Here is an 11,864-nt window from a genome sequence, read left to right on the forward strand (position 1 = left end):
GCTCGGACGCCATAGAGAGGGGCCTCTGTACAGCCACGGAGTTCAGTCCGGGTGGACAGGGCCAGTTGTCCGGCATTAGGCCTGGCTCCAGGAGAGGATACATGGAGGCGACACTCCATGTGGTCGCCTGCTGCTGGTGTGGGGAGATCGGGACCGTGAAGGAACCGTCGCCCCTGAAGTGAGCTCAGGCATGGCTTCCCACGTCGCAGGAGAGGGTACGGGGAGGTATACTCCGCGTGCTCGCCTGTTGATGGTTCGAGGGAGATCGGAACCTTGAAAGGAACCGTCGCCCCCTTCACTCCGTTAATTAAAAAATAAAAATTTACAGAAAAGTAAGCAGTAAAATAAAAACGTTGGGGTCTGAACCAGACCCAAGTGCTTCCTACAGACACTAAGCAAGAACTGGTTAGCTGAGAGCCAGCAGGAGGGAGTATACTGCAGGGGAGGAGATCACTTTTTTTGTATCACTTAGTGTCAGCCTCCTATTGGCAGCAGCAGCATACACCCACGGTCTGTGGCCCCCAATGAGGCGAAGGAGAAAACTGAGGAACTGGCAAGCAGAAAAATGGCAGCAGTGAGTAAGGCAAAGGCTTAATCCTATGTAAGGTGCTCTGAACTGATAAATCAAAATTTTAATTATTTGTTTAACAGAAACCAGTCAATTTGCCAAAGGGCTGGAGAGCAGTACAATGAAGAGTGACTGCAGGCAAGAACGAAGCATGGGGGAGATTTCTTGTAGGTTTGTGGCTGTATTTCAGCAAATGGAGTTAGGAATTTAGTCAGGTTGAATGGTATACTCAATCAACAATAAAAAAAATTCAAATACAGACATATTTGGTATTGCCACATTCATAAGTGCCCGATCTAGCAATATAAAAAATTAATCCGACCGCTAAATGGCATAAGGAGAAAAAAATTAAAAACTTCAGAATTCCGTTTTTTTTTTAAGTCGCCACTACATTGCAATAAAATGCAATAGTATCTACACCAAAATGGTATCACTAAAAATGGCAGCTAAACACGCAAAAAAATAAGCCCTCACCCGACCCCAGATCTCAAAAAATGGAGAGAATACAGGTCTTGGCCAATAGCACCAGATTTTTTTTTTTTTTAACCAATCTTAAGATTTTTATTTTCACCACTTACCATATATACTCGAGTATAAGCCGAGATTTTCAGCCCATTTTTTTGGGCTGAAAGTCCCCTTCTCGGCTTATACTCAAGTCATACCCAGGGGTCGGCAGGGGAGGGGGGGCTGTCTAATTATGCTCACCTACTCCTGGCGCAGTCCCTGCACGTTCCTGCTTCTTCCAGCGCTGCATCTTCTTCCTGTGCTGAGCGGTCACATGGTACCGCTCAATACAGTAATGAATATGCGGCTCCACCTCCCATAGAGGTGGAGCCGCATATTTATTACTGTAATGAGCGGTAACTGTGACCGCTCAATACAGGAAGAAGATGCAGCGCTGGAAGAAGCAGGGACGTGCAGGGACCGCGCCAGGAGTAGGTGAGTATACGGGGAGGGGAGCGCTGCGCGATATTCACCGCTCGTTCCGGTGCGGCTCCGTCTTCAGCGTCCTCTGGCTGTGACGCTCAGGTCAGAGGGCGCGGTGACGTGAATTTACCGGTAGCTGCTGCATTTTCCACCCTAGGCTTATACTCGAGTCATTAAGTTTTCCCAGTTTTTTGTGGCAAAATTAAGGGGGTCATCTTATACTCGAGTATATACGGGTAAATAAAAAAAAACCTAGACATGTTTGGTCTATATGTTTATGTAATGACCTGGAGAATCATAATGCTGTAGGTCAGTTTTAGCATTTAGTGAACATGGTAAGAAAAACCTGTGGAATTGCCACTAAAGCATAAAAACACCTGCGCTTCTAGTGATCGCTGTCTATAATATAAGACACCCACTATGGGTACCAGAAAAAGTGTGTGTATGAATCAAAAGAATCAGCTACCAGGAACATAAAAAAATCACGACTGTAGTAGAACCAAAACAGTGAATGTGAGGAAGCACGAACTTACTTTTGTCCACTAGATTTGCAGAAACCACTGCAGAATGTACTCAGTTGGGAGCAGGGTGCGCTTCACAAGGTGCCTGCAATCGGTAGTTGCACGGCTCACCTGGAGATGTAGGTACGATGAAGTGCCAAGAGAACGTCCTCCCTGGTTGGGGGGAAGACTCCTCAGCTGCCGAGCAGCTAGATGTGTGTCAGCGTGCTACGGCCGAGAGACGCAGCCGTAGGATCGCGTGGAGGCTTATTTTTGGTGACGTCACCAAAAGACAAGCGCTCAGAGGGGGTCTGATTTCCGACGCGTTTCTAAGGTACTCGGACCTTCTTTGTCATTCCTGACGAGTACCTTAGAAAGTGTGAAATTTCCATAATCATGATGGTTTGGGGAGCCATGTCATCTGCTGGTGTAGGTCCACTGTGTTTTATCAGACCAAAGTCAGTGCAGCCGTCTACCAGGAAATTTTAGAGCACTTTATGCTTCCCTCTGCCGACAAGCTTTTTGGAGATGGAAATTTCATTCTCCAGCAGGACTTGGCACCTATCCACACTGCCAAAAGTACCAATACCTGGTTTACAAACAACAGTATTACTGTGCTTGACTGGCCAGCAAACTCGCCTGACCTTAACCCCATAGAGAATCTATGGGGTATTGTGAAGAGGAACATAAGACACCAGACCCAACAATGCAGACGAGCTGAAGGCTATCAAAGGAACCTGGGCTTCCATAACACCTCAGCAGTACCACAGGCTGATTGCCTCCATGCCACGCCACATTGATGCAGTAATTGGTGCAAAAGGAACCCCGACCAACTATTGTGTGCATTTCCTGAAATACATTTCAGTAGGCCAACATTTTTCAAGCTGTTATAAAATAACAATGACTTTTGAGATTTCATTGGCTGTAAGCCATAATCATCAACATTAACAGAAATAAACACTTGAAATAGATTATTCTGTTTCTAATGACTATAAAATATATGAGTTTCACTTTTTGTATTGTAGAACTGAAATAAATTAACTTTTTGATGATATTCTAATTTTGTGAGAAGCACCTGTACATCACTGGGGAGGCTGGAGGGCATAGGCATCACTGGAGAGGGCCGGAAGGCATGCACATCACTGGGGTGGGCTGGGCGGCATAGATATAACTGAGAACAGTGGGGCTGCCGCTGCGCTCTTCATTTGCCAGAGGGGAGTGCATTGCACCCTAACTCTGCCAACAGAGTATGTCCTCACATTGGCACTGGCCAGCGTGAGGACGTAATCCTTCCATGCAGGCACACTCAGTGTTCAGTAGTGAACGCTGAGCGTGGACTCGCAGTGCAAGTGGGGGTATAACCCTGCTGTACTGTTCAGCTCTATTTGACCCAAAAAAAAGTTTGTGAAGCTGCAGATGAATTATTAGGAGGATCTGCAAATTGTGTTCAGGCAAGTTTGTTTATGGAGAGGTGTTGTTATTATGAGTTTTGTGTTTTTTTTTTCTCTTCTGGTATGAAATAATGATTATTACAAACTAGATGGTGGCCCGATTCTAACGCATCGGGTATTCTAGAATATGTATGTATGTATATAGCAGCCACATAGTATATAGCACAAGCCACGTAGTATATAGGAGTACTACATGGCCTGTGGTATATACCATGTGGCTGCTATATACATACATACATATTGTAGAATACCCGATGCGTTAATATAGGCAACGCAGTAAATAACACATCCCACACAGTATATAGCAGCCACGCAGTATATTACAGCCCACATAGTATCTAACAGTGGCCACGTAGTATATAGCACGTTGTATAAAACACAGCCACGTAGTATATAACACTGCCCACGCAGTATATAGCAGCCATGTAGTATATAACGCAGCCCACGCAGTATATAACACAGCCCACATAGTATCTAACACTGGCCAGGTAGTATATAGCAGCCACGCGGTATCTAAACACAGCCCACGTAGTATACAGCAGTGTGGGTACCATATCCCTGTTAAAAAAGTAATTAAAATAAAAAATAGTTATATACTCACCCGGCGGGATCCAGCGTAAATCCAGCAAACCTCTGGCGATGCGCGTGGTTTCTATCTTGCGTTCCCAGAATGCATTGCGAAATTACCCAGATCACTTAGCGGTCTCGCGAGACTGCTAAGTCTTCTGGGTAATTTCGCAATGCATCTCTGGGACTGGAAGCTGGCGGCAGGCGGGAGCGCATCGTCGGACTATGGAGGGTGAGAATAGCAGTTTTTTTGTTTGTTTTTTAAAATTATTTTTAACATTAGATTTTTTTTACTATTGATGATGCATAGGCAGCATCAATAGTAAAAACTTGGTCACACAGGGTTAATAGCGGCAGTAACAGAGTGAGTTACCCGCGGCATAACGCGGTCCGTTACCGCTGGCATTAACCCTGTGTGAGCGGTGACTGGAGGGGAGTATGGAGCAGGCACTGACTGCGGGGAGTATGGAGCGGGCGCCGAGCACTGACTGCAGGGGAGTAAGGAGGGACTAATCGGACTGTGGCCGTCGCTGATTGGTCGCGGCAGCCATGACAGGCAGCTGGCGAGACCAATCAGCGACTTGGATTTCCATCACAGAGGCCGTGACCAATGAATATCCGAGACAGACGGAAGTGACCCTTAGACAATTATATAGTAGATGTACTGTTCGGGGGTTTTAAACAGGTATCCCACCATATTTTCACTCACATAAATGATTTTTAGTATCATTGTGGATTATCTATTGCATCTACTATTGTTTATCGATTTCTTCAGTTCCTGCCGCTCCATGAGCTTAATACATTTGCAAATTACAACAGATGGGCTATGAGTAAAGGTGGTTTCACTATAGTATAAGTTCTTATTGTTGCTAAACTGGTTGGTGTTTGCTGTGATTTTATTATTATTGTTTACTCATATAGTGCTATTTTATTCTACAATTCTGATTGAACCCTGTGAAAGTCGTGAGTGTCCATTATTTGGAAAGTTGGATAAAAATATGGCAAAGACATCCATTGAGTGAAGCTCAATTCTAGCAGCCTGCCAAAGCCTCAGATTCTCAAGAAGATATCCAACTGGAGAAAGTGTCTGAAGATGAGGACTACAAAAGTCGTGGGGAAAATAATTACGAGAATTCTGATTCTGAAGTTGAATCTGATGAGGCAAGATACCCAAACAACTAGTCCGATGAAAGCAATTCAATCTAAAAATAAGATCTAATTTGCAACTTGTCCTCTGCTAACATCAGATAATTCTCTAGCACCTACTAGAGACATTTGGAATAAATGGATAAAGATTATTTCAAAATTATACAATACTGCTGAAAATGTCACTGTGGATGAACAACTTGTGTCATTCCAAGGTAGGTGCCTGTTCACACAATATATACCGGAAAAGACAGCAATGTAAGGCATCATGATATGGACTATTGTAACTCTCTTTTAATTGGCTTCCCTCTTACCAAACTCTCCCCGCTCCAATCTGTCCTGAATGCTGCTGCCAGGATTATATTCCAGTCACTACACTGGTTACCCATCCACTCAAGAATCCAGTACAAAACTATTACACTCATCCACAAAGCACTCCATGGCTCAGCACCAACCTACATCTCCTCTCTGGTCTCAGTCTACCACCCTACCCGTGCCCTCCGTTCTGCTAATGACCTGAGGTTAGCATCCTCAATAATCAGAACCTCCCACTCCCGGCTCCAAAACTTTTCACGTGCTGCGCCAATTCTTTGGAATGCACTACCCAGGTTAATAAGATTAATCCCCAATCCCCACAGTTTTAAGCGTGCCCTAAAAACTCATTTGTTCAGACTGGCCACCCGCCTCAACGCATTAACCTAACTATCCCTGTGTTGCCCATTAAAAAAAAAAAAAAAAACACAACAAAAAACCTTAATCAGGTTTCTCACATCATGTTCTCATACACTTTATGCAGTTAATAGCCCTCTGTGTCTGTACTGCTTCATACTTAGGCAGTTAACTGGTTCATGCAGCTTTACATGAACACCTGAGCCTTACACTATGGCTGGTCCGAACAACGAAAGCAATTGTTACCATCCACCTCTCGTGTCTCCCTTTTTCCTCACAGTTTGTAAGCTTGCGAGCAGGGCCCTCACTCCTCTTGGTATCTATTTTGAACTGTGATTTTTGTTATGCTGTAATGTCTATTGTCTGTACAAGTCCCCTCTATAATTTGTAAAAAAAAATTATTATTATTATTATTTGTGACAGCAACAGTTCATACGCTCTAAACGCTCAGGTATATATACAGGAAAAAGTCTGGAGAAAAACCCGAAAAGAATCCGGGTATGCGAGTTTCAGATTTGATGTAAGGACATATATTTTAGGAAGAAAAGTAAATTCCCAAAAAGGAGCAGCAGTCATAGTAAACCGTATCCAGCAGCATGCTCAAAAACACGAACCATTGGCCTCCACCAATACTGGAAAAAAACTTAAAAGGTTGTTCCAGTCGTAGTAAATATTTATGCAAGTCACATGTGAGTTACTTCTGTGCAGAATGTAAGAATGCCTGAATATAGCACCTGTACAACCCTTTACTTTAATATTCTTAAGAAAACTGAAGTTTAGATTTTTATTTTTCATTTGTTTTTCACCAACTTTGTTCACATACAGTTAAATAATGCAACTGGTAGTCAAATAATACGCTCAGAGTAGCTCAATGTCAAAACTAACAGATTTTAATAGGTTGGGTCATATTGACCCGAACAGTACAAGTGTATACAAACAGAACAGCAAGATTAAAGGGCCGGCAGCTGGCAAGACGCGGCTGCTAGCCCAAGCACTGCGGTCCCAGGGAATTTGCTATGGGAAATGATGCTCCCAACAATAAGGTACTGATCAGTTTCTGCGTGCCATTAATAGTGAGAATTGTCTTACTTTTTCTGTAATTGATGTATGTTCACCATAAACTAACAATAGAAATAACAATTTATCTCATTCCATTCGATTATTGCATATATGTCATAAAACCTATGTAATCTCCCACAAACGACTATATTATTCTGATCGTTTCAGACTTGCAAAAAATGTCTGGTCCGTTCTTCTTTTCTGGACACAATTATTTTACACTGTGTGCAGAATTATTAGGCAAGTTGTATTTTGATCACATGATACTTTTTATACATGTTGTACTACTCCAAGCTGTTCAGGCTTGAGAGCCAACTACCAATTAAGTAAATCAGGTGATGTGCATCTCTGTAATGAGGAGAAGCGTTGTCTAATGACATCAAAACCCTATATAAGGTGTGCTTAATTATTAGGCAACTTCATTTCCTTTGGCAAAATGGGTCAGAAGAGAGATTTGACGGGCTCTGAAAAGTTCAAAAATGTGAGATGTCTTGCAGAGGGATGCAGCAGTCTTGAAATTGCCAAAGTTTTGAAGCTTGATCACCGAACAATCAAGCGTTACATGGCAAATAGCCAACAGGGTCGCAAGAAGCGTGTTGGGAAAAAGAGGCGCAAAATAACTGCCCATGAATAGAAGAAAATCAAGCGTGAAGCTGCCAAGATGCCATTTGCCACCAGTTTTGCCATATTTCAGAGCTGCAACGTTACTGGAGTAACAAAAAGCACAAGGTGTGCGATACTCAAGGACAAGGCCAAGGTAAGGAAGGCTGAAAAATGACCACCTTTGAACAAGAAACATAAAACGTCAAGACTGGGTCAAGTATCTTAACACCGACTTTTCAAAGGTTTTATGGACTGATGAAATAAGAGTGACTCTTAATGGGCCAGAGGATGGATCATTAAAGGGCAGAGAGCTCCACTCCAACTCAGACACCAGCAAGGTGGAGGTGGGGTACTGGTACGGGCTGGTATCATCAAAGATGAACTTGTGGGACCTTTTCGGGTTGAGGATGGAGTGAAGCTCAACTCCCAGACCTACTGCCAGTTTCTGGAAGACAACTTCTTCAAGAAGTGGTACAGGAAGAAGTCGGTATGGTTCAAGAAAAACATGACATGGCCCCCTTGTTCACCTGATCTGAACCCTATAGAGAACCTGTGGTCCCTCATAAAATGTGAGATCTACAGGGAGGGAAAACAGTCCACCTCTCGGAACAGTGTCTGGGAGACTATGGTGGCTGCTGCACGCGATGTTCATCGTAAACAGATCAAGCAACGGACAGAATCTATGGATGGAAGGCTGCTGAGTGTCATCATAAAGAAAGGTGGCTATATTGGTCACTCATTTTTTGAGGTTTTGTTTTTGCATCTCAGAAATGTTTATTTCTACATTTTGTGCAGTTATATTGGTTTACCTGGTGAAAATAAACAAGTGAGATGGGAATATATTTGGTTTTTATTAAGTTTCCTAATCATTTTGCACAGTAATAGTTACCTGCACAAACAGATATCCTCCTAAGATAGCCAAATCTAAAAATAACCCACTACAACTTCCAAACATATTAACCCCTTACTGACATCGGACGGTATAGTACGTCCGATGTCAGCTCCCCTGCTTTGATGCAGGGCTCCGCGGTGAGCCCGCATCAAAGTCGGGACATGTCAGCTGTTTTGAACAGCTAACATGTGCCCGCAATAGCGGCGGGTGAAATCGCGATTCACCCGCTGCTATTAACTAGTTAAATGCCGCTGTCAAACGCAGCAACGCAATTGTTTAGGCTATATTCACACTTAGCGGTTTTTACCGCGGAACCGCCGCGATTCTGCTGCTGCGGGTCCGCAGCAGTTTCCATAGCGTTTACAGTAACATGTAAACCCTATGGAAACCGCAAACCGCTAACCGCTGTGCACATGCTGCGGGAAAAACCGCGCGGGAACGCAGCGGTTTAAAACCCGCAGCATGTCACTTCTTTGTGCAGAATCGCAGCGATTCTGCACCCATAGGAATACATTGAACCGCTTACTTCCCGCATGGGGCTGTGCCCACGTTGCGGGAAGTAAGCGGATAATGTGCGGGTGGTACCCGGGGTGGAGGAGAGGAGACTCTCCTCCAGGCCCTGGGAACCATATTTGGGGTTAAAAAATAAAAAATCTGGTTATACTCACCCTCTGATGTCCGGAGCTCCTGGGCGCTGCACGCAGCCGTCCGGTCAGAGTTGCTGTGCGACCAGGACCTGCGGTGACGTCGCGGTCACATGACCGTGACGTCACGAAGGGTCCTTCTCCCACAGCATCTTTGGAACCGGACCGCCGGGTGCAGCGCCCAGGAGATCCGGACATCAGAGGGTGAGTATAACCAATTTTTATTATTTTTAACATTACTATTGATGCTGCATATTGCTGCATATGCAGCATCAATAGTATAGGCGGAAACCCGCAGCGGAAAACGCGGAACAAACCGCGATAAATCTGCAGGGAGAACCGCAGTTGTTTTGCCCTGCAGATTTATCAAATCCGCTGCGGGAGAACCCGCAGGGACCCGACGCAAGGTGTGAACATAGCCCTAAGGGTATGCTAACACGCTGCGGATTCCATTAATCCGCAGGTAAAATGACCTGCGTTTTGCCTGTGGGTTTTCTGCTGATTTCACCTGCTTTTTTACACCTGCGGATTCCTATAATGGAATAGGTGTAAAACGCTGCGGAATCCGCACAAAGAATTGACATGCTGCGGAAAATAAACTGCTGCGTTTCTGCGGATTTGGTTTTCCATAGGTTTACATGATTCTGTACACTGCCTGGAAAAATGCTAAACTACAAAAGACCAACAGGCAGTCATGAAATCCAAAATATATAAATTTTATTAAATACACCAAGCAAAAAAAACGTAAAATAACCAGACAAAAAGTGCCTAAAGGGGCTAAAAGATGATAACAGGCGTCATCAACAGCATGTAACAAAGCCCAAGGTACGGCGGTCCCTATGGTAGAACTATCCAGGTGACACAATAAGGTGCAGTGTGTAACAGATAGCAGCAAATATAGTGTCCGTAGGTCACTAATACAGCTAATCCCTCCTGACAAGCAATAGTATAATAGAGCAAGCAGTGGCTAGAAATATATGCAGGAGACACAAGGAAAACAATAATAATGATAAGCACATCACCTTAGACCGATGATATAGGACCACAGGGACCCCAATCCACCCCGACGCGCGTTTCGGTTGGGTACCTACCTCAGGGGAAAAATGCTGCGGATCCGCAGGGCCAAATCCGCAACGTGTGCACATACCCTAAAAGAAAACTATATATAATGCAGTCAACCTCCGTGGCCTTTATGCACACTCACCACGCAAGACTCCATTGCTGAACAAGAAGCATGTTCAAGCACATTTCCGGTTTGCTTAACAACATTTAGACAAGTCTGAGAAATACTGGGAGAATAGTCTGGTCAGATGAGATCAAAATTAAACTCTTTGGATGCCACAATACACACTATGTTTAGAGTCCAAAAGGTACTGCACGTCGCCCCCAAAACACCATACCAACAGTGAAGTTTGGAGGTGGGAACATCATGGTGTGGGGCGGGTTTCACCATACGGCACTGGCAAACGTCCTAGAATTGAAAAGGTTTTTTTAAATAATACAAAATAAATTTCAGTAAGCATGTGCAATACTTTTTCCCTGTGTCATCTCTCATTATTACACATAACTTAATTTATTGGCACCCATGGTTTGATTTATTTGCCTTTGTGGATTGGATGGGTTGTTTCCAACATCTGGTGAGAATTTCGTGTCAATAGCACCTTTATAAATATATTTACTTAGAAAATTGGTGACGTGTTCAATACTTATTTCTCCCGCTATACGCACACACACACACGTTTGTGGCTGAGGGAATGACACATCTGGATATTATACAGTTTTAAATGCATACCGTATATACTCGAGTATAAGCTGAGATTTTCGGCCCATTTTTTTGGGCTGAAAGTCCCCCTCTCGGCTTATACTCGAGTCATACCCGGGGGTCGGCAGGGGAGGGGGAACTCTCTAATTATACTCACCTACTGCTGGCGAGGTCCCTGCACGTCCCTGCTTCTTCCAGCGCTGCAGATTCTTCCTGTACTGAGCGGTCACATGGTACCGCTCATTACAGTAATGAATATGCGGCTCCACCTCTATGGGAGGTGGAGCCGCATATTCATTACTGTAATATGAGCGGTAACTGTGACAGCTCAATACAGGAAGAAGATGCAGCGGTGGAAGAAGCAGGGACATGCAGGGACCTCGCCAGCAGTAGGTGAGTATACGGGGAGGGGAGCGCTGCATGATATTTACTGCTCCTCGTTCTGGTACGGCTCCGTCTTCAGCATCCTCTGGCTATGGCGCTCAGGTCAGAGGGCGCAGTGACATGGTCAGTGCGCGCCCTCTGCTGAACGTCAGTGCTGAAGACGGAGCTGCACCGGAACGAGGAGCAGGTAACTATTGAAAGTGCCGGGGTCCTGAGCGAAGAGAGGAGAGTATGTGATTTTTTTTTTATCTCAGCAAAAGCATTTGGGGCAAGTGACTGTACGGAGCATCTTATGGGGCCATAACGTTTGTGCAGCATTATATGGGGCAAGTGTCTGTATGGATGATCTTATGGGGCCATAATGCTTGTGCAGCAATATAAGGGGCAAGTGACTGTACGGAGCATCTTATGGGGCCATAACGCTTGTGCAGCACTATATGGGCAAGTGACTTTACGGAGCATCTTATGGGACCATAACGTTTGTGAAGCACTATATGGCTCAAGTGACTGTACGGAGCATCTTATGGGGCCATAATGTTTGTGCAGCACTATATGGGGCAAGTGACTGTATGGAGCATCTATGGGGCCAAAACGCTTGTGCAGCACTATATGGGGCAAGTGACTGTATGGAGCATCTATGGGGCCATAACGCTTGTGCAGCATTATATGGGGCAAGTGACTGTATGGAGCAT

This window comes from Ranitomeya imitator, chromosome 4 (genome assembly GCF_032444005.1).
Source record: "Ranitomeya imitator isolate aRanImi1 chromosome 4, aRanImi1.pri, whole genome shotgun sequence".
In the NCBI taxonomy this organism is placed as follows: domain Eukaryota; kingdom Metazoa; phylum Chordata; class Amphibia; order Anura; family Dendrobatidae; genus Ranitomeya; species Ranitomeya imitator.